Here is a 26,167-nt window from a genome sequence, read left to right on the forward strand (position 1 = left end):
ATCACACTAGAGGTACTCATTTTTTAAAAATATACTGCCTCTCAAAGTACTATTTTATTTTAAATATAACGACACAGAAATTACTCTACTATAAAAAATATACTCCCTCTCAAACTACTCTTTTCTTTAGAATATAATCCCGCTAAATGTACTCTTTCATATTGAATATAATCACACTGGAAGCATTCTTTTATAAAAAAAACTCCCTCTCAAAGTACTCTTTTATACTCAATATAAACACACTCAAAGTACTCTTTTATATTGAATATAAATAAATTCAGAGCACTCTTTTATATTGAATATAATCACATTACAAATACTCTTTTAAAAAAAAATACGGCCTCCCAATATACTCTTTTATATTGAATATAATCACACTGGAAGTACCCTTTTATAATAAATATACACCCTCGCAATGTACCCTTCTATATTTAATATAAATACACTAAATGTACTCTTTTATATTGAATATAAAGAGACCAAAAGTACTCATTTATATTGAACATAATCACACTGGTAGTACTCTTTTATAAAAAATATACTCCCTCTCACAGTACTCTTTTAAATTCAATATACTCTTTTATAAAAAATATACTCCCTCTAACAGTACTCTTTTAAATTCAATATAATCAAACAGGAAGTGCTCCTTATAAAAAATATACTCCCTCTCAAAGTACTATTTTATATTGAATAGAATCAAACTGGAACTACTCTAATATAAAAAATATACTCCTTCTCAATGTACAATTTTCTTTAGAATATAATCCGGCCAAATATACTCTTTCATATTGAATATAATCGAACTGGAAGCATTCTTTTATAATAAATATACTCCCTCTCAAAATACTCTTTTATATTTGAATAAAAACACACTCAAAGTACTCTTTTATATTGAATGTAAATACACTCAGAGCACTCTTTTATATTGAATATAATCACATTACAAATACTCTTTTAAAAAAAATATACTGCCTCCAATTATTCTCTTTTATATTGAATATAATCACACTGGAAGAACCCGTTTATAATAAATATACACCCTCGCAACATACTCTTGTGTATTGAATATAAATACACAGAGGTACTCTTTTATATTGAATATAAATGGACTGAAAGTACTCATTTATATTGAATATAATCACACTGGTGGTACTCTTTTATAAAAAATATACTCCCTCTCTCAGTACTCTTTTATATTGAATATAATCAAACGGGAAGCACTCTTTTATAAAAAATATACTCCCTCTCAAAGTACAATTTTATATTGAATATAATAAACCTGGAACTACACTAATATAAAAAATATACTCCCTCTCAAAGTACACTTTTATATTGAATATAATCACGCAGGAATTACTCTTTTATAAATCATATACTCCCTCTCAAAGTACTCTTTTATGTTGAATATAATCAAACTGGATGTACTCTTTTATAAAAAGTATAATCCCTCTCAAAGTACTCTTTTATATTGAATATAATCACACTGGAAGTGCACATTTAAAAAAATAAACTCCGTCACAATGTACTCTTTTATGTTGAATATAAATACACTCAAAGTACTCCTTTAAATTGAATATAATCACAAAGGAAGTACTCATTTATAATGAATATACACCGTCTCAAAATACTCTTTTATATTGAATATAAATACTCTCAAAACACACTTTTATATTAAATATAATCCCAATGGAAGTACTTTAATAAAAAATATACTCCCTCTAAAAGTACTCTTTTATATTCAATATAATCACACTGGAGGGACTCTTTTATAAAAAACATACAGCCTCTCAAAGTTCTCAGTTATATTGAATGTAATCACACCCAATATACTCTTTTATAAAAAATATACTCCCTCTCAAAGTACTCATTTTTACTCAATATAACCATACTGGAAGTACTCTCTTATAAAAAATATACTAACTCTCAAAGTACTTTTTTATATTGAATATAATCACACTCAAAATACTCTTATATATTCAATATAATCACACTCAAAGTACTCTTTTTTAAAAAATAGACCCCTTCACAAAGTACTATTTTATATTGGATATAAGCACACAGGAGGTACTCTTTTATAAAAAATATACTCCCTATCAAAGTAGACATTTATATTTAATATAATCACACACAAAACACCTTTTTATAAAAAATATACTCCCTCTGAAAGTACACTATTATATTGAATATAATCAAACTGAAAGTACTCATTTATAAAAAATATACTCATTCTCAGAGTATTCTTTTATATTAATGTAATGAAACTCAACGTCCTCTTTTATAAAAAATATATTGCCTCTCAAAGTACTCTTTTATTTTGAATATAATCACACAGGAACTACTCTTTTATAAAAATTATACTCCCTCTCAAAGTACTCTTTTAAATTGAATATAATCACACAGGAAGTACTCTTTCATAAAAAATATACTCACTGTCAAACTACTATTTTTTATTAAATATAATCACACTGGAAGTACAGCTTAATAAAAAAATACTCCATCTCATAGTACTCTTTTATATTGAATATAATCACACAGAATGTACTCTTTGATAAGAAATATACTCCCTCTCCAAGTACTCTTCATATTGAATATAATCACACAGGAATTACTCTTTTATATGGAATTAACCACATTGGAAGTACTCTTTATATAAAAAAGACTCTCTGTCAATGTACTCTTTTCTATTGAGTATAATCACACTGGAAGTATTCTTTTATAAAAAATATACTGCCTCTCCAAGAAGTCTTTTATGCTGAATATATTCAAACAGGAAGTACTATTTTATGAAAAATGTACTCCTTTTCCAAGTACTATTTTTTATTGAATATAGTCACACTGGCATAAGTCCTTTAGATTGAATATAAACACACTGGAGTTACTCTATTATAGAAAATAAACTCACTCTTAAATTTCTGTTTTATATGGAATATAATCAAACAATAATTACTGTTGCATAAAAAACATAAACCCTCTCAAGTACTCTTATAATGAATATAATCACACTGGAAATACTATTTTATATTGAATATACTCACAATGGAATTACACTTTTATAAAAAATATAGTCCCTCTCAAAGTACTCTTATATATTGAATATAATCACACAGGAAATATTCTATTATAAAAAATATACTCCCTCTCAATATACTCTTTTATAACGAATTGAATAAAACTGGAAGTACTCTTTTATACTGAATATAATCACACAGGAAGGACTCTTTTATAAAAAATATACTTCCTCTCAATGTACTCTTTTACATTGAATATAATCACACTGGAAATACTCTTTTATATTGAATATAATCACACAGGAAGTATTCTTTTATAAAAAATATACTCCCTGTCAATATATTGTTTTATAACGAATTTAACAAAACTGGAAGTACTCTTTTATACTGAATATAATCACACAGGAAGTACTCTTTTATAAAAAATATACTCCCTCACAAAGTACTCTTTTAAATTGAATATAATAACACAGGATGCACTCTTTTATAAAAAATATACTCCGTCGCCAAGTACTTTTTTATACTGAATATAATCACAATGGAAGTACGCTTTTATAAAAAAATACGCCCTCTCATAGTATTCTTTTATATTGAATATAAACAGACAGGATGTACTCTTTTATACAATCTATACTCTCTCTCCAAGTACTCGTTTATATTGAATGCAATCACACTGGAAGAACTCTTGTATAAAAAATATACTCCTTCTCAAAGTACACTTTTATATTGTGCTTAATCACACAAGAAGTGCTCTTTTATAAAAAATATACTCCCTCTCCAAGTACTCTTTATATTGAATATAATCACACTGGAAATACTCATTTATAAAAAATATACTCCCTCTCTAAGCACTCTTTTATATTGAATATAATCACACTGGAAGAAATCTTTTACTTTGAATATAACCACACAGGAAGTACTCTTTAATATTGAATATAATCACACTGGAAGTACTATTTTATATTGAACACAATCACACTGGAATTACTCTTTTATATTGAATGTAATCACACAGGTAGTACTGTTTCATAAAAAATATACTCCCTCTTCAGGTACTCTTTTATATTGAATGTAATCACACGGGAATTACTATTTTATATTGATTATAACCACTTTGGAAATACTCTTTTATAAAAAAAAGACTCCTTCTGAAAATACTCTTTTATATTGGACATAATCACACCGGAAGTACTCTTTTATAAAAAATATACTGCGTCTCCATGTACTCTTTTATACTGAATATATTGGAACAGGAAGTACTCTTTTATAAAAAATGTTCTCCTTCTCCAAGTACCATTTTTTCTTGAATATATTCAAACTGGAATTACTCTTTTATATTGAATAAAACCACACTCGAAATACTCTTTTATAAAAAATGTACTCCCTCTCAATGTTCTGTTTTATATTGAATATAATCACACTGGGAGTACTCTTTTATAAAAAATATACTCCCTCTCAAAGTACTCTTCTGTACTGAATATAATCACATAGGCAGTACTCTTTTTTATAAAATATACTCCCACTCCAACTACTCTTTTATATTGAATATAATCACATTGGAAGTACTATTTCATATTGAATATAACCATCCAGGAAGTACACTTTTATAAAAAATATACTCCTTCTCCAAGTACTCTTTTATATTGAATATAATCACACAGGAAGAACTCTTTTATAAAAAATATAATCCCTCTCCAAGTACTCTTTTATATTGAATATAACCATCCAGGAAGTACTCTTTTATAAAAAATATACTCCCTTTCCAAGAACTCTTTTATTTTGAATATAATCACGCTGGAAGTACTCTTTTATATTGAATATAATCACACAGGAAGTACTCTTTTAAAAAAATTATACTCCATCTCCATGTACTCTTTTATATTGAATATGATCACACTGGAACTACTCTTTTATATAGAATATAATCAAACTGGATGAACACTTTTATAAAAAATATACTCCCTATCATAATACTATTTTATATTGCATATAATCACATTGTAAGTACTCTTTTAAAGAAAATATTGTCCCTCTCAAAGTACTCTTTTATACTGAATATAATCACACAGGGAGTACTCTTTTATAAAAAATATACTCCCTCTCAAAGTACTCTTTTATATTGAATGTAATCACACTGGAAGAACTCTTTTATAAAAAATATACTCCCTCTCAAAGCATTTTTAATATTGAATATAATGACACAGGAAGTACTCTTTTACAAAAAATATACTCCCTCTCCAAGTACTCTTTTATATTGAATATAATCACTCAGGAAGTACTCTTTTCTAAAAAATATACAATCTCTCACAGAACACTTTCATATTGAATATAATCACACTGGAAGTACTCTTTATATTGAATATAATCACACAGGAAGTACTCTTTTATAAAAAATATACTCCCACTCAAAGTACTCTTTTATACTGAATATAATCACACTGGAAGTACTCTTTTATAAAAAATATACTAACTCTCAAAGTACTATTTTGTACTGAATATAATCAAACAGGGAGTACTCTTTTATAAAAAATATACTGCCTCTCAAAGTACTCTTTTATACTGAATACAATCACACTGGAAGTACTCTTTTATAAAGAATATACTCCCGCTCAATGTACTCTTTTATACTGTATATAATCACACAGGAATTACTCTTTTATAAAAATCATATTCCCTCTCAAAGTACTCCTTTGTACTGAATATAATCACACAGGAAGTACTCTTTTATAAAAAATATACTCCCTCTAAATGTACTCTTTTATATTGAAAATAATCACACTGGAAATAATCTTGTATAAAAAATATACTCCCTCTCAAAGTACTCTTTTATACTGAATATAATCACACTGGAAGTACTCTTTTATAAAAAAATATACTAACTCTCAAAGTACTCTTTTATACTGAATATAATCACACAGGGAGTACTCTTTTATAAAAAATATACTCCCTCTCAAAGTATTCTTTTATACTGAATATAATCATACAGGAAGTACTCTTTTAAAAAAAATATATTCCCTCTCAATGTACTCTTTTATACTGAATATAATCACACTGGAAATACTCTTTTATAAAAAATATACTCCCTCTCAATGTACTCTTTTATATTGAATATAATCACACTGGAAGTACTCTTTCATTAAAAAATATACTCCCTCTCAAAGCACTCTTTTATATTGATTATAATCACACTGGAACTACTCTTTTATTTTTCATATAATCACACAGGAAGTACTCTTTTATAAAAAACATAGACCCACTCAAAGTACTCTTTTATATTGAAAATAATCACACTGGAAGAACTCTTTTATAAAAAATATACTCCCTCTCAAAGTACTCTTTTATATTAAATATAATCACACTGGAACTACACTTTTATTTTTAATATAAACACATAGGAAGTACTATTTTTTAGAAAATATAGACCCTCTGAAAGTACTCTTTTATATTGAATATAATCACAATCAAAGTACTCCTTTGTAAAAAATATACTCCCTCTCAATGTACGCTTTTATATTGAATATAATCACACTGGAAGTACTCTTTTATAAAAAATATACTCCCTCACAATGTACTCTTTTAAACTGAATATAATCACACTGGAAATACTCTTTTATAAAAAATATGCTCCCTCTCTAAATACTCTTTTTTATTGAATATAATCAAACTGGAACTACTCTTTTATTTTAATATAATCACACAGGAATTACTCTTTTATAAAAAATATAGACTCTATCAAAGTACTTTTTATATTGAATATAATCACACTGGAAGTACTCTTTTATGAAAAATACACTCCCTCTCAAAGTACTCTTTTATATTGAACATAATCACACTGGAAGTACTCTTTTATAAAAAATATACTGCCTCTCAAAGTACCCTATTATACTGAATATAATCACACTGGAAGTAGTCTTTTATAAAAAATATACTCACTCTCAAAGTACTCTTTTAAACTGAATATAATCACACAGGAAATACTCTTTTATAAAAAATATACTCCCTCTCAATGTACTCTTTTATATTGAATATAATCACACAGGAATTACTCTATAATAAAAAAAATACTACCACTCAAAGTACTCTTTTATACTGAATATAATCACACTGGTACTACTCTTTTATTTTTAATATAATCACACAGGAAGTACTCTTTTATAAAAAATATAGACCCTCTCAAAGTACTCTTTAATATTGAATATAATCACACTGGACGTAGTCTTTTATAAAAAATATACTCCCTCTCAAAGTACAATTTTATACTGAATATAATCACACTGGAAGTACTCTTTTATAACAAATATACTTCCTCTCAATGTACTCTTTATATTGAATATAATCACACTGGACGTACTCTTTTATAAAAAATATACTCCCTCTCTAAGTACTCTTTTATATTGAATATAATCACACTGGAACTACTCTTTTGTTTTTAATATAATCACACAGGAAATACCCTTTTACAAAAAATATAGACCCTCTCAAAGTACTCTTTTATATTGAATATAATCAAACTGGAAGTACTCTTTTGTAAAAATTATACTCCCTCTCAAAATAATCTTTTATACTGAATATAATCACAAAGGAAGTACTATTTTATAAAAAATATACTCCCTCTCAATGTACTCTTTTATATTGAATATAATCACACTGGAAGTACTCTTTTATAAAAAATATTCTCCCTCTCTAAGCACTCTTTTATATTGAATATAATCTAACAGGAACTACTCTTTTATTTTTAATATAATCACACAGGAATTACTCTTTTATAAAAAATATAGACTCTCTGAAAGTACTCTTTTATATTGAATATAATCACACTGGAAGTACTCTTTTATAAAAAATACACTCCCTCTCAAAGTACTCTTTTATATTGAATATAATCACCCTGGAAGTACTCTTTTATAAAAAATATACTCCCTCTCAAAGTACTCTTTTATACTGAATATAATCACACAGGAAATACTCATTCATAAAAAATATACTTCCTCTCAATGTACTCTTTTATATTGAATATAATCACACTGGAAGTACTCTATAATAAAAAAAATATACTCCCACTCAAAGTACTCTTTTATACTGAATATAATCACACTGGTACTACTCTTTTATTTTTAATATAATCACACAGGAAGTACTCTTTTATAAAAAATATAGACCCTCTCAATGTACTCGTTTATACTGAATAAAATCACACAGGAAGTACTCTTTTATAAAAATTATACTCCCTATCAAATCACTATTTTATACTGAATACAGTCACACAGAAAATACTCTTTTATAAAAAATATACTCCCTCTCAATCTGCTCTTTTATATTGAATATAATCACACTGGAAGTACTCTTTCATAAAAAATATACTCCCTCTCAAAATACAGTTTTATACTGAATATAATCACACTGGAACTACTCATTTTAAAAAATATACTCCCTCTCAAAGTACTCTTTTATATTGAATATAATTACACTGGAAGTACTCTTTTATAAAAAATATACTCCCTCTCAAAGTACTCTTTTACACTTAATATAATCACACTGGAAGTACTCTTTTATAAAAAATATACTCCCTCTCAAACTACTATTTTATACTGAATATAATCACACTGGAAGTACTCTTTTATAAAAAATATACTCCCTCTCAAAGTACTCTTTTGTACTGAATATAATCACCCAGGAAGTACTGTTTTATAAAAAATATACTCCCTCTCAATGTACTCTTTTATATTGAATATAATCACCCTGGAAGTACTCTTTTATAAAAAATAAATTCCCTCTCAAAGTACTCTTTTATATTGAATATAATCACCCTGGAACTACTCTTTTATTTTTAATATATTCACACAGGAAGTACTCTATTATAAAAAACATGGACCCTCTCAAAATACTCTTTTATATTGAATATAACCACACTGGATGTACTCTATTATAAAAAATATACTCGCTCTGAATGTACTCTTTTATATTGAATATAATCACACTGGAACTACTCCTTTATTTTTATTATAATCACACAGGAAGTACTCTTTTATAAAAAATATAGACCCTCTCAAAGAACTCTTTTATATTGAATATAATCACACTGGAACTGCGGTTTTATTTTTAATATAGTCACACAGGATGTACTCTTTTATAAAAAATATAGACCCTCGCAAACTACTGTTTTATATTGAATATAATCACACTGGAAGTACTCTTGTATAAAAAATATACTCCCTCTCAAAGTACTGTTTAATACTGAATATAATCACACAGGAAGTACTCTTTTATAAAAAATATACTCCCTCTCAAACTACTCTTTTATATTGAATATAATCACACTGGAAGTTCTCTTGTATAAAAAATATACTCCCTTTCAAAATACAGTTTTATACTGAATATAATCACACTGGAACTACACTTTTATAAAAAATATACTCCCTCTCAAAGTACTCTTTTATATTGAATATAATCACACTGGAAGTACTCATTTATAAAAAATATACTCCGTCTAAAAGTACTGTTTTATATTAAATATAATCACACTGGAACTACTCTTTTATTTCTAATATAATAACACAGAAATTACTATTTTATAAAAAATATAGACCCTCTCAAACTACTCTTTTATATTGAATATAATCACACTGGAATTACTCTTTTATAAAAAATGTACTCCCTCTCTAAGTACTCATTTATATTGAATATAATGAAACTGGAACTACTCTTTTATTTTTAATATAATCACACAGGAAGTATTCTTTTATAAAAAATATAGACCCTCTCAATGTTCTCTTTTAAATTGAATATAATCATATAGAAGTACTCTTTTATAAAAAATATACTCCCTCTCAAAGTACTCTTTTATACTGAATATAATCACACTGGAAGTACTCTTTCATAAAAAATACACTCCCTCTCAAATTACACTTTTGAATTGAATATAATCACACCGGAAGGACTCTTTTATAAAAAATATACTCCCTCTCAAAGTACTATTTTATACTGAATATAATCACACTGGAAGAACTGTTTTATAAAAAATATACTCCGTATCAAAGTACTATTTTATACTGAATATAATCACACAGGAAATACTCTTTTTAAAAAATATACTCCCTCTAAATGTACTCTTTTTTATTGAATATAATCACACTGGAAGTACTCTTTTATAAAAAATATACTCCCACTCAAAGTTCACTTTTATATTGAATATAATCACACTGGTACTACTCTTTTATTTTTAATATAATCACACAGGAAGTACTCTTTTATAAAAAGTATAGACCCTCTCAAAGTACCCTTTTATATTGAATATAATCACACTGGAGGTACTCTTGTATAAAAAATGTACTCCCTCGCAAGGTACAATTTTATACTGAATATAATCACACTGGAGGTACTCTTTTATAAAAAATATACTTCCTCTCAAACTACTCTTTTACATTCAATATAATCACAATGGAAGTTCTCTTTTATTTTTAATATAATCACACAGGATGTACTCTTTTATAAAAAATATAGACCCTCTCAATGTACTATTTTATATTGAATATAATCACACTCGAAGTACTCTTTTTTAAAAAATATAGACCCTCTCAAAGTACTCTTTTATATTGAATATAATCACACTGAAATACTCTTTTATAAAAAATATACTCTCTCTCAATGTACTCTTTTATACTGAATATAATCACACTGGAATTATTCTTTTATTGAAAATATACTCACTCTCAAAGTGCTCTTTTATATTGAATATAATCACACTGTAAGAATTCTTTTAAAAAAATTTACTCCCTCTCAAAGTACACTTTTATAATGAATAGAATCACACTGGAAGTACTCATTTATAAAAAATATACTCCCTCACAAAGAACTTTTTTATACTGAATATAATCACACAGGAAGTACTCTTTTATAAAAAATATACTCCTTCTCAAAGTACTCTTTTATACTGAATATAATCACACAGGAAGTACTCTTTTATAAAAAATATGCTCCCTCTCAATGTACTCTAGTATATTGAATATAATCACACTGGAAGTACTATTTTATAAAAAATATACTCTCTCTCAAAGTACTCTTTTATACTGAATATAATCACACGGGAAGTGCTCTTTTATAAAAAATATACTCCCTCTCAATGTACTCTAGTATAATGAATATAATCACACTGGAAGTACTCATTAATAAAAAATATACTCCCTCTCAATGTACTCTTTTATATTGAATATAACCACACAGGAAGTACTCTTTTATAAAAAATATAGACCCTCTCAAAGTACTCTTTTTATTGAATGTAATCACACTGGAAGTACTCTTTTATAAAAAATATACTCCCTCTCAGAGGACTCTTTTATACTGAATATAATCACACTGGAAGTACTGTTTTATAAAAAATATACTCCCTCTCAAAATACTGTTTTATACTGAATATAATCACACAGGAAGTACTCTTTTATAAAAAATATACTCCCTCTAACTCTTCTCTTTCATATTGAATATAATGACACTGGAAGTACTCTTTTATAAAAAATATACTCCCTCTCAATCTACTCTTTTATATTGAATATAATCACACTGGAAGTACTCTTTTATAAAAAATATACTCCCTCTCAATGTACCCTTTTATACTTAATATAATCACACTGGAAGTACTGTTTTATAAAAAATATACTCCCTCTCAAACTACTCTTTTATATTGAATATAATCACATTGGAACTACTATTTTATTTTTAATATAACCACCCAGGAAGTACTCTTTTATAAAAAATATAGACCCTCTCCATGTACTCTTTTATATTGAATATAATCACACACAAACTACTCTTTTATACTGAATATAATCACACTGGTACTACTCTTTTATTTTTAATATAATCACACAGGAAGTACTCTTTTATAAAAAATACAGACCCTCTCAAAGTACTCTTTTATACTGAATATAATCACTCAGGATGTACTCTTTTATAAAAATTATACTCCCTCTCAAAGCACTCTTTTTTACTGAATATAGTCACACAGGAAGTACTCTTTTATAAAAAATATACTCCCTCTCAATCTGCTCTTTTATACTGAATATAATCACACTGGAAGTACTCTTTTATAAAAAATATACTCCCTCTCAAAATACAGATTTATACTGAATATAATCATACTGGAACTACTCTTTTTTAAAAAATATACTTCCTCTCAAAGTACTCTTTTATAATGAATATAATCACACTGGAATTACTCTTTTATTTTTAATATAATCACACAGGAAGTACTCTTTTATAAAAAATACAGACATTATCAAATTACTCTTTTATATTGAATGTAATCACACTGGAATTTCTCTTTTATAAAAAATATATTCCCTCTCAAAGTGCTCTTTTATACTGAATGTAATCACACTGGAAGTACCCATTTATAAAAAATATACTCCCTCTCAAAGTACTCTTTTATATTGGATATAATCACACTGGAAGTACTCTTTTATAAAAAATATACTCCCTCTCAAAGTACTCTTTTATACTTAATATAATCACACTGGAAGTACTCTTTTATAAAAAATATACTCCCTCTCAAATTACTCTTTTATACTGAATATAATCACAAAGGAAGTATTCTTGTATACAAAATAAACTCCCTCTCATAGTACTGTTTAATACTGAATATAATCACACAGGAAGTACTCTTTTATAAAAAATATACTCCCTCTCAATCTACTCTTTTATGTTGAATATAATCACACTGGAAGTTCTCTTGTATAACAAATATACTCCCTCTCAAAATACAGTTTTATACTGAATATAATCACACTGGAACTACTCTTTTATAAAAAATATACTCCCTCTCAAAGTACTCTTTTATATTGAATATAATCACACTGGAAATACTCTTTTATTTTTAATACAATCACACATGATGTACTCTTTATAAAAAATATAGACCCTCCCAATGTACTCTTTTATATTGAATACAATCACACTGGAAGTACTCTTTTAGAAAAAATACACTCCCTCTCAAAGTACCCTTTTATACTGAATATAATCACACTGGAAGTAGTCTTTTATAAAAAATATACTCCCTCTCAAAGTACTCTTTTATTTTGAATATAATCACACTGGAACTACTCTTTTATAAAAATTATACTACCTCTCAAAGTACTCTTTTGTATTGAATATAATCACACAGGAATTACTCTGTTATAAAAAATATAGACTCTCTCAAACTAATCTTTTATATTGAATATAATCACACTGGAAGTACCTTTTTATGAAAAATACACTCCCTCTCAAAGTACTCTTTTATATTGAATATAATCACACTGGAATTACTCTTTTATTAAAAAATATACTCCCTCTCAAAGTACCCTTTTATACTGAAAATAATCACACTGGAAGTACTCTTTTATAAAAAATAAACTCCGTCTCAAAGTACTCTTTTTTTTGAATATAATCACACTGGAACTACTCTTTTATTAAAAATATACTGCCTCTCAAAGTACTCTATTATACTGAATATAATCACACTGGAAGTACTCTTTTATAAAAAATATATTCCCTCTCAAAGTACTCTTTTATACTGAATATAATCACACAGGAAGTACTCTTTTATAAAAAATATACTCCCTCTCAATGTACTCTTTATATTGAATATAATCACACTGGAAGTACTCTTTTATAAAAAATATTCTGCCTCTCAAAGTACTCTTTTATATTGAATATAATCACACTGGAACTACTCTTTTATTTTTAATATAACCACACAGGAAGTACTCTTTTATAAAAAATATAGACCCTATCAAAATACTCTTTTATAGTGAATATAATGACACTGGAAGTACTCTTTTATAAAAAATATACTCCCTCTCAAAATACTCTTTTATACTGAATATAATCACACAGGAATTACTCTTTTATAAAAAATATACTCCCTCTCAAAGTTCTCTTTTATATTGAATATAATCACACTGGAAGTACTCTTTCATAAAAAATATACTCCCTCTCAATCTACTCTTTTATATTGAATATAATCACACTGGAAGTACTCTTTTGTAAAAAATATACTCCCTCTGAAAATACTCATTATACTGAATGTAATCACACTGCAGGTACTCTTTTATAAAAAATATACTCCATCTCAAAGTACTCTTTTATACTGAATATAATCACACAGGAGGTACGCTTTTATAAAAAATATACTCCCTCTCAATGTACTCTTTTATATTGAATATAATCACACTGGAAATACACTTTTTTAAAAAATATACTCCCTCTCAAAGTACTCTTTTATATAGAATATAATCACACTGGAACTATTCTTTTGTTTTAAATATAATCACACAGGTAGTACTCATTTATAAAAAATATAGACCCTCTCAAAGTACTCTTTTATATTGAATATAATCACACTGGAAGTACTCTTTTATAAAAAATATACTCCCTCTCAAAGTACTGTTTTATACTGAATATAATCACACTGGAAGTACTCTTTTATAAAAAATATACTCCCTCTCAAAGTACTCTTTTATACTGAATATAATCACACACGATGTACTCTTTTATAAAAAATATACTCCCTCTCAATCTACTCTTTTATATTGAATATAATCACACTGGAAGTACCCTTTTTTAAAAAATATACTCCCTCTCAATCTACTCTTTTATATTGAATATAATCACACTGGAAGTACTCTTTTATAAAAAATATACTCCCTCACAAAGTACTCTTTTATACTGAATATAATCACACTGGAAGAACTCTTTTATAAAAAATATACTCCCTCTCAAAGTACTCTTTTATTTTGAATATAATCACACTGGAACTTCTCTTTTTTAAAAAATATACTCCCTCTCAAAGTACTCTTTTATACTGAATATAATCACACTGGAAGTACTCTTTTATAAAAAATATAATCCCTCTCAAATTACTCTTTTATATTGAATATAATCACACAGGAAGTACTCTTTTATAAAAAATATACTCCCTCTCAATATACTCTTTTATATTGAATATAATCACACTGGAAGTACTCTTTAATAAAAAATAAACTCCCTCTCAAAGTACTCTTTTATATTGAATATAATCACACTGGAACTACTCTTTTATTTTTAATACAACCACACAGGAAGTACTCTTTTATACAAAATATAGACCCTCCCAAAGTTCTCTTTTATATTGAATATAATCACACTGGAAGCACTCTTTTAAAAAAATATACTCCCTCTCAAACTACTCTTTTATACTGAATATAATCACACTGGAAATACTCTTTTATAAAAAATATACTCCCTCTCAAAATACTATTTTATATTGAATATAGCCACACAGGAATTACTCTTTTATAAAAAAAATACTCCCTCTCAATCTACTCTTTTATATTGAATATAATCACACTGCAAGTACTGTTTTAGAAAAAATATCTTCCCCCCCTATCTTCTCTTTTATATTGAATATAATCACACTGGAAGTACTCTTTTATAAAAAATATACTCCCTCTCAAAGTACTCATTATACCGAATATAATCACACTGGAAGTACTCTTTTATAAAAAATATACTCCCTCTCAAAGTACTCTTTTGTACTGAATATAATCACACAGGAAGTACTCTTTTATAAAAAATATACTGCCTCTCAAGGTACTCTTTTATATTAAATATAATCACACTGGATGTACTCTTTTATAAAAAATATACTCCCGCTCAAAGTACTCTTTTATATTGAATATAATCACACTGGAACTACTCTTTTATTTTTAATATAATCACACAGGAAGTACTCTTTTATTAAAAATATAGACCCTCTCAAAGTACTCTTTTATATTGAATATAATCACACTGGAAGTTCTCTTTTATAAAAAATATACTCCGTCTCAAAGTACTCTTTTATACTGAATATAATCACACTGGAAATACTCTTTTATAAAAAATATACTCCCTCTCAAAATTCTCTTTTATACTGAATATAATCACACAGGAAGTTCTCTTTTATAAAAAATATACTCCCTCTCAAACTACTCTTTTATACTGAATATAATCACACTGGAATTACTCTTTTATAAAAAATATAATCCCTCTCAAAATACTCTTTTGTACTGAATATAATCACCCAGGAAGTACTGTTTTATTAAAAAATACTCCCTCTCAATGTACTCTTTTATATTGAATATAATCACTCTGGAATTACTCTTTTATAAAAAATATACTCCCTCTCAAAGTACTCTTTTATATTGAATATAATCACACTGGAACTACTCTTTTATTTTTAATATAATCACACAGGAAGTACTCTATTATAAAAAACATAGAACCTCTCAAAATACTCTTTTATATTGAATATAACCACACTGGATGTACTCTATTATAAAAAATATACTCTCTCTGAATGTACTCTTTTATACTGAATATAATCACACTGGAACTACTCCTTTATTTTTATTATAATCACACAGGAAGTACTCTTTTATAAAAAACATAGACCCTCTCAAAGTTCTCTTTTATATTGAATATAATCACACTGGAACTGCGGTTTTATTTTTAATATAGTCACACAGGATGTACTCTTTTATAAAAAATATAGACCCTCTCAAACTACTCTTTTATATTGATTATAATCACACTGGAACTACTCTTGTATAAAAAATATACTCCCTTTCAAAGTACTCTTTTATACTGAATATAATCACACTGGAAGTACTCTTTTATAAAAAATATACTCCCTCTCAATGTACTCTTTTATACTGAATATAATCACACTGGAAATTCTCTTTTATTTTTAATATAATCACACAGGAAGTACTCTTTTATAAAAAAAACAGACCCTCTCAAAGTACTCTTTTATATTTTATATAATCACACTGGAAGTACTCTCTTATAAAAAATTTATTCCCTCTCAAAGTATTCTTTTATACTGAATATAATCACACAGGAAGTACTCCTTTATAAAAAATATACTCCCTCTCAATCTACTCTTTTTTATTGAATATAATCACACTGGAAGTGTTCCTTTATAAAAAATATACTCCCTCTCAATCTGCTCTTTTATATTGAATTTAATCACACTGGAAGTACTCTTTGATAAAAAATATACTCCCTCTCAAAATACAGTTTTATCCTGAATATAATCACACTGGAACTACTCTTTTTTAAAAAATATACTCCCTCTCAAAGAACTCTTTTTTATTGAGTATAATCACACTGGAATTACTCATTTATTTTTAATATAATCACACAGGAAGTACTCTTTTATAAAAAATATAGACTCTCACAAATTACTCTTTTATATTGAATATAATCACACTGGAATTTCTCTTTTATAAAAAATATATTTCCTCTCAAAGTACTCTTTTATACTGAATATAATCACACTGGAAGTACTCATTTATAAAAACTATACTCCCTCTCAATGTACTCATTTATACTTAATATAATCACACTGGAAGTACTCTTTTATAAAAAATATACTCCCTCTCAAAGTACTCTTTTATACTGAATATAATCACACTGTAACTACTTTTATAAAAAATATAATCCCTCCCAAAGTACTCTTTTATATTGAATATAATCACACTAGAAATACTCATTTATAAAAAATATACTCCCTCTCAAAATACTCTTTTATATTGAATATAATCACACTGCAACTACTCTTTTATTTTTAATATAATCACGGAGGAAATACTCTTTATAAAATATATAGACCCCCTCAATGTACTCTTTTATATTGAATATAATCACACTGGAAGTACTCTTTTATAAAAAATATACTCCCTCTCTAAGTCCTCTTTTATATTGAATATGATCAAATTGGAACTACTCTTTTATTTTTAATATAATCACACAGGAATTACTCTTTTATAAAAAATATAGACTCTCTCAAATTACTTTTTATATTGAATATAATCAAACTGGAAGCACTCTTTTATAAAAAATACACTCCCTCTCAAAGTACTCTTTTATATTGAATATAGTCACACTGAAAGTACTCTTTTATAAAAAATATACTCCCTCTCAAAGTACCCTTTTATACTGAATATAATCACACTGGAATACTCTTTTATAAAAAATATACTCACTCTCAAAATACTCTTTTATACTGAATATAATCACACAGGAAATACTCTTTTATAAAAAATGTACTCCCTCTCAATATACTCTTTTATATTGAATATAATCACACTGTAAGTACTCTATACTAAAAAAAATACACTCCCAATGAAAGTACTCTTTTATCCTGAATATAATCACACTGGTACTACTCATTTATTTTTAATATAATCACACAGGAAGTACTCTTTTATAAAAAATATAGACCCTCCCAAAGTACTCTTTTATATTGAATATAATCACACTGGACCTAGTCTTTTATAAAAAATATACTCCCTCTCAAAGTACAATTTTATACTGAATATAATCACACTGGAGGTACTCTTTTATAAAAAATATACTCCCTCTCGAAATACTCTTTTATATTGAATATAATCACACTGGAAGTACTCTTTTATAAAAAATATACTCCCTCTCTAAGTACTTTTTTATATTGAATATAATCACACTGGATCTACTCTTTTATTTTTAATACAATCACACAGGAAATACTCTTTAATAAAAAATATAGACCTTCTAAAAGTACTATTTTATGTTGAATATAATCACACTGGAAGTACTCTTTTATAAAAAATATACTCTCTCTCAAAGTACTCTTTTATACTGAATATAATCACACTGGAAATACTCTTTTGTAAAAATTATACTCCCTCTCAATGTACTCTTTTATACTGAATATAATCACAAAGGACGTACTCTTTTATAAAAAATATACTCCCTCTCAATGTACTCTTTTATATTGAATATAATCACACTGGAACTACTCTTTTATAAAAAATATACTCCCTCACTAAGCACTCTTTTATATTGAATATAATCACATTGGAACTACTCTTTTATTTTTAATATAATCACACAGGAATTACTCTTTTATGAAAAATATAGACTCTCTCAAAGTACTCTTTTATATTGAATATAATCACACTGGAATTACTCTTTTATAGAAAATACACTCACTCTCAAAGTACTCTTTTATATTGAATATAATCACACTGGAAGTACTCATTTATAAAAAATATACTCCCTCTCAAAGTACGCTTTTATACTGAATAGAATCACACAGGAATTACTCATTTATAAAAAATATACGTCCTCTCAATGTACTCTTTTATATTGAATATAATCATACTGGAAATACTCTATAATAAAAAAATATACTCCCACTCAAAGTACTCTTTTATACTGAATATAATCACACTGGTACTACTCTTTTATTTTTAATATAATCACACAGGAAGTACTATTTTATAAAAAATATAGACCCTCTCAAAGTACTCTTTTATACTGAATATAATCACTCAGGATGTACTCTTTTATTAAAAATTATACTCCCTCTCAAAGCACTCTTTTATACAGAATATAGACACACAGTAAGTACTCTTTTATAAAAAATATACTCCCTCTCAATCTGCTCTTTTATATTCAATATAATCACACTGGAAGTACTCTTTTATAAAAAATATACTCCCTCTCAAAATACAGTTTTACACTGAATATAATCATACTGGAACTACTCTTTTTTAAAAAATATACTCCCTCTCAAAGTACTCTTTTATAATGAATATAATCACACTGGAATTACTCTTTTATTTTTAATACAATCACACAGGAAGTACTCTTTTATAAAAAATATAGACCCTATCAAATTACTCTTTTATATTGAATATAATCACACTGGAATTTCTCTTTTATAAAAAATATATTCCCTATCAAAGTGCTCTTTTATACTGAATATAATCACACTGGAAGTACCCATTTATAAAAAATATACTCCCTCTCAAAGTACTCTTTTATATTGAATATAATCTCACTGGAAGTACTCTTTTATAAAAAATATACTCCCTCTCAAAGTACTCTTTTATACTTAATATAATCACACTGGAAGTACTCTTTTATAAAAAATATACTCCCTCTCAAATTACTCTTTTATACTGAATATAATCACAAAGGAAGTATTCTTGAATACAAAATAAACTCCCTCTCAAAGTACTGTTTAATACTGAATATAATCACACAGGAAGTACTCTTTTATAAAAAATATACTCCCTCTCAATCTACTCTTTTATGTTGAATATAATCACACTGGAAGTTCTCTTGTATAACAAATATACTCCCTCTCAAAATACAGTTTTATACTGAATATAATCACACTGGAACTACTCTTTTATAAAAAATATACTCCCTCTCAAAGTACTCTTTTTTATTGAATATAATCACACTGGAAATACTCTTTTATAAAAAATATACTCCCACTCAACGTACTTTTTTATACTGAATATAATCACACTGGAAGTACTCTTTTATGAAAAATATACTCCCTCTCAAATTACTCTTTTATACTGAATATAATCACACAGGGAGTATTCTTGTATACAAAATATACTCCCTCTCAAAGTACTCTTTTATATTGAATATAATCACACTGGAAGTACGCATTTATATAAAATATACTCCTTCTCAAATTACTCTTTTATACTGAATATAATCACACAGGAAATACTCTTCATAAAAAATATACTTCCTCTAAATGTACTCTTTTATATTGAATATAATCACACTGGAAGTGCTCTTTTCTAAAAAATATACTCCCACTCAAAGTTCACTTTTATATTGAATATAATCACACTGGTACTACTCTCTTATTTTTGATATAATCACACAGGAAGTACTCTTTTTTAAAAAAATAGACCCTCTCAAAGTACTGTTTTATATTTAATATAATCACACAGGAGGTACTCTTGTATAAAAAATGTACTCCCTCAAAATGTACAATTTTATACTGAATATAATCACACTGGAGGTACTCTTTTATAAAAAATATACTTCCTCACAATCTACTCTTTTACATTGAATATAATCACAATGAAACTTCTCTTTTATTTTTAATATAATCACACAGGAACTACTCTTTTATAAAAAATATAGACCCTCTCAGTATACTCTTTTATATTGAATACAATCACACTCGAAGTACTCTTTTATAAAAAATATAGACCCTCTCAAAGTACTCTTTTATATTGAATATAATCACACTGGAAGTACTCTTTCATAAAAAAAATACTCTCTCTCAATGTACTCTTTTACACTGAATATAATCACACTGGAAGTACTCTTTTATCAAAAATATACTCCCTCTCAAAGTACTCTTTTATATTGAATATAATCACACTGGAAGAATTCTTTTATAAAAAATATACTCCCTCACAAAGAACTTTTTTATACTGAATATAATCACACAGGAATTACTCTTTTATAAAAAATATACTCCTTCTCAAAGTACTCTTTTATACTGAATAAAATCACACAGGAAGTATTCTTTTATAAAAAATATACTCCCTCTCAATCTACTCTTTTATGTTGAATATAATCACACTGGAAGTACTATTTTATAAAAAATATATTCTCTCTCAAAGTACTCTTTTATACTGAATATAATCACACAGGAAGTACTCTTTCCTAAAAAATATACTCCCACTCAAAGTTCACTTTTATATTGAATATAATCACACTGGAACTACTCTTTTATTTTTAATATACTCACACTGGAAGTACTCTTTTAGAAAAAATATACTTCCTCTCAAATTACTCTTTTATTTTGAATATAATCACACTGGAACTCCTCTTTTATTTTTAATATAATCACACATGAAATACTCTTTTATAAAAAATATAGACCCTCTCAAATTACTCTTTTACATTGAATATAATCACATTGGAATTACTCTTTTATTAAAAATATATTCCCTCCCAAAGTACTCTTTTATACTGAATATAATCACACTGGAAGTACTCTTTTATAAAAAATGTACTCCCTCTCAAAGTACTCTTTTTTATTGAATATAATCACACTGGATCTACTCTTTTATTTTTAATATAAACACACAGGAAGTACTCTTTTATAAAAAATATAGACTCTGTCAAAGTACTCTTTTATATTGAATATAATCACACTGGAAGTACTCTTTTATAAAAAATATACTCCCTCTCAAAGTACTCTTTTATACTGTATATAATCACACAGGAAGTACTCTTTTATAAAAATTATACTACCTCTCAAAGTACTCTTTTATACTGAATATAATCATAAAGGAATTACTCTTTTATAAAAAATATAATCCCTCTCAATCTACTCTTTAATATTGAATATAGTCACACTGGAAGTACTCTTTTATTAAAAAATGTACTCCCTCGGAAAGTACGCTTTTATATTGATTATAATCACACTGGAAGTACTCTTGTGTAAAAAATATACTCCATCTCAAAGTACTCTTTTATATTGAATATAATCACACTGGAACTTCTATTTTATTTTTAATATAATCACACAGGAAGTACTATTTTATAAAAATATAGACCCTCTCAAATTACTCTTTTATATTGGATATAATCACACTGGAAGTACTCTTTTATAAAAAATACACTCCCTCTCCAAGTACTCTTTTATACTGAATATAATCACACTGGAAGTACTCTTTTACAAAAAATATACTCCCTCTAAATCTACTCTATTATATTGAATATAATCACACTGGAAGTACTCTTTTATAAAAAAAATACTCCCTCTCATTCTACTCTTTTATATTAAATATAATCACACTGGAAGTACTCTTTATAAAAAATATACTCCCTCTCACAGTACTCTTTTATATTGAATATAATCACACTGGAGCTACTCTTTTATTTTTAATATAATCACACAGGAAGTATTCTTTTATAAAAAATATAGACCCTCTCAAAGTACTCTTTTATATTGAATATAATCACACTGGAAGTACTCTTTTATAGAAAATATATTCCATCTCAAAGGACTCTTTTATACTGAATATAATCACACGGCAAGGACTCTTTTATAAAAAATATACTCCATCTCAAAGTACTCTTTTATATTGAATATAATCACACTGGAACTTCTATTTTATTTTTAATATAATCACACAGGAAGTACTATTTTATAAAAAATATAGACCCTCTCAAATTACTCTTTTATATTGGATATAATCACACTGGAAGTACTCTTTTATAAAAAATACACTCCCACTCCAAGTACTCTTTTATACTGAATATAATCATACTGGAAGTACTCTTTTATAAAAAGTATACTCCCTCTCAAAGTACTCTTTTATATTGAATATAATCACACAGGATGTACTCTTTTATACAAACTATACTCACTCTCTAAGTACTCTTTTATACTGAATATAATCACACAGGAAGTACTCTTTTGTAAAAAATATACTCCCTCTCAATGTACTCTTTTATATTGAATATAATCACATTGGAAGTACTCTTTTATAGAAAATATACTCCCACTCAAAGTATTCTTTTATATTGAATATAATCACACTGGAAGTACTCTTTTATAAAAAATATACTCCCTCTCAAAGTACTCTTTTATACTGAATATAATCACACAGGAAGTACTCTTTTATAAAAAATATACTCCCTCTCAAAATACTCTTTTATTCTGAATATAATCACACAGGAAGTACTCTTTTATAAAAAATATACTCCCTCTCAATGTACTCTTTTATATTGAATATAATTACACTGGAAGTACTCTTTTATAGAAAATATACTCCCACTCAAAGTACTCTTTTATATTGAATATAATCACACTGGAACTACTCTTTTATTTTTAATATAATCACACAGGAAGTACTCTTTTATAAAAAATATAGAACCTCCCAAAGTACTCTTTTATACTGAATATAATAACACCGGAAGTACTCTTTTATAAGAAATATACTCCCTCTCAAAGTACTCTTTTATATTGACTATAATCACACTGGAACTACTATTTATTTTTAATGTAATCACCCAGGAAGTACTCTATTATAAAAAACATAGACCCTCTCAAAGTACTCTTTTATATTGAATATAACCACACTGGATGTACTCTATTATAAAAAATAGACTCCCTCTCAATGTACTCTTTTATACTGAATTTAATCACACTGGAAGTACTCTTTTATAAAAAATATACTCCCTCTCAATGTATTCTTTTATACTGAATATAATCACACAGGAATTATTCTTTTATAAAAAATATAGACCCTCTCAAAGTACTCTTTTATATTGAATATAATCACACCGGAAGTACTCTTTTATAAAAAATATACTCCCTCTCAATGTAGTTTTTATATTGAATATAATCACACTGGAAGTACTCTTGTGTAAAAAATATACTCCATCTCAAAGTACTCTTTTATATTGAATATAATCACACTGGAACTACTATTTAATTTTTAATATAATCACACAGGAAGTACTATTATATAAAAAATATAGACCCTCTCAAATTACTCTTTTATATTGGATATAATCACACTGGAAATACTCTTTTATAAAAAATACACTCCCTCTCCAAGTACTCTTTTATACTGAATATAATCACACTGGAAGTACTCTTTTATAAAAAGTATACTCCCTCTCAAAGTATTCTTTTATACTGAATATAATCACACAGGATGTACTCTTTTATAAAAAATATATTCCGTCTCTAAGTACTCTTTTATACTGAATATAATCACACAGGAAGTGCTGTTTTTTAAAAAATATACTCCCTCTTAATGTACTCTTTTATATTGCATATAATCACACTGGAAGTACTCTTTTACAAAAAATATACTCCCTCTCAAAATACTCTTCTGTACTGAATATAATCACACAGAAAGTACTCTTTTATAAAAAATATACTCCCTCTCAATGTACTCTTTTATATTGAATATAATCACACTGGAAGTACTCTTTTATAGAAAATATACTCTCTCTCAAAGTACTCTTTTATATTGAATATAATCACACTGGACCTACTCTTTTATTTTTAATATAATCACACAGGAAGTACTCTTTTATAAAAAATATAGACCCTGTCAACGTACTTTTTATACTGAATATAATCACACTGGAAGCACTCTTTTATAAAAAATATACTCCTTCACAAACTACTCATTTATATTGAATATAATCACACTGGAACTATTCTTTTATGTTTTATATAATCACACAGGATGTACTCTTTTATAAAAAACATAGACCCTCTCAAAGTACTTTTTATATTGAATATAACCACACGGGAAGTACTCTTTTATACAAAATACACTCCCTCTCCAAGTACTCTTTTATACTGAATATAATCACACTGGAAGTACTCTTTTATAAAAAGTATACTCCCTCTCAAAGTACTCTTTTTTACTGAATATAATCACACAGGATGTACTCTTTTATAAAAAATATACTCCCTCTCTAAGTACTCTTTTATACTGAATATAATCACACAGGAAGTACTCTTTTGTAAAAAATATACTCCCTCTCAATTTACTCTTTTATATTGAATATAATCACATTGGAAGTACTCTTTTATAGAAAATATACTCCCTCTCAAAGTACTCTTTTATATTGAATATAATCACACTGGAAGTACTCTTTATAAAAAATATACTCCCTCTCAAAGGACTCTTTTATACTGAATATAATCACAAAGGAAGTACTCTTTTATAAAAATTATACTCCCTCTCAAAATACTCTTTTATACTGAATATAATCACACAGGATGTACTCTTTTATAAAAAATATACTCCCTCTCAAAATACTCTTTTATACTGAATATAATCACACAGGAAGTACTCTTTATAAAAAATATACTCCCTCTCAAAATACTCTTTTATACTGAATATAATCACACAGGAAGTACTCTTTTATAAAAAATATACTCCCTCTCAATGTACTCTTTTATATTGAATATAATCACACTGGAAGTACTCTTTTATAGAAAATATACTCCCTCTCAAAGTACTCTTTTATATTGAATATAATCACACTGGAAGTACTCATTTATAAAAAATATACTCCCTCTCAAAATACCCTTTTATACTGAATATAATCTCACTGGAAGTACTCTTTTATAAAAAATATACTCCCTCTCAAAGTACTCTTTTATACTGAATATAATCACACAGGAAGTACTCTTTTATAAAAAATATACTCCCTCTCAATGTAGTCTTTTATATTGAACATAATCACACTGGAAGTTCTCTTTTATAAAAAATATACTCCCTCTCAAAGTACTCTTTTATATTGAATATAATGACACT

The sequence above is a fragment of the Aotus nancymaae genome, unplaced genomic scaffold, assembly GCF_030222135.1.
Source record: "Aotus nancymaae isolate 86718 unplaced genomic scaffold, 86718_ANA_hifiasm-v0.15.2.pri h1tg000001l, whole genome shotgun sequence".
In the NCBI taxonomy this organism is placed as follows: Eukaryota; Metazoa; Chordata; class Mammalia; order Primates; family Aotidae; genus Aotus; species Aotus nancymaae.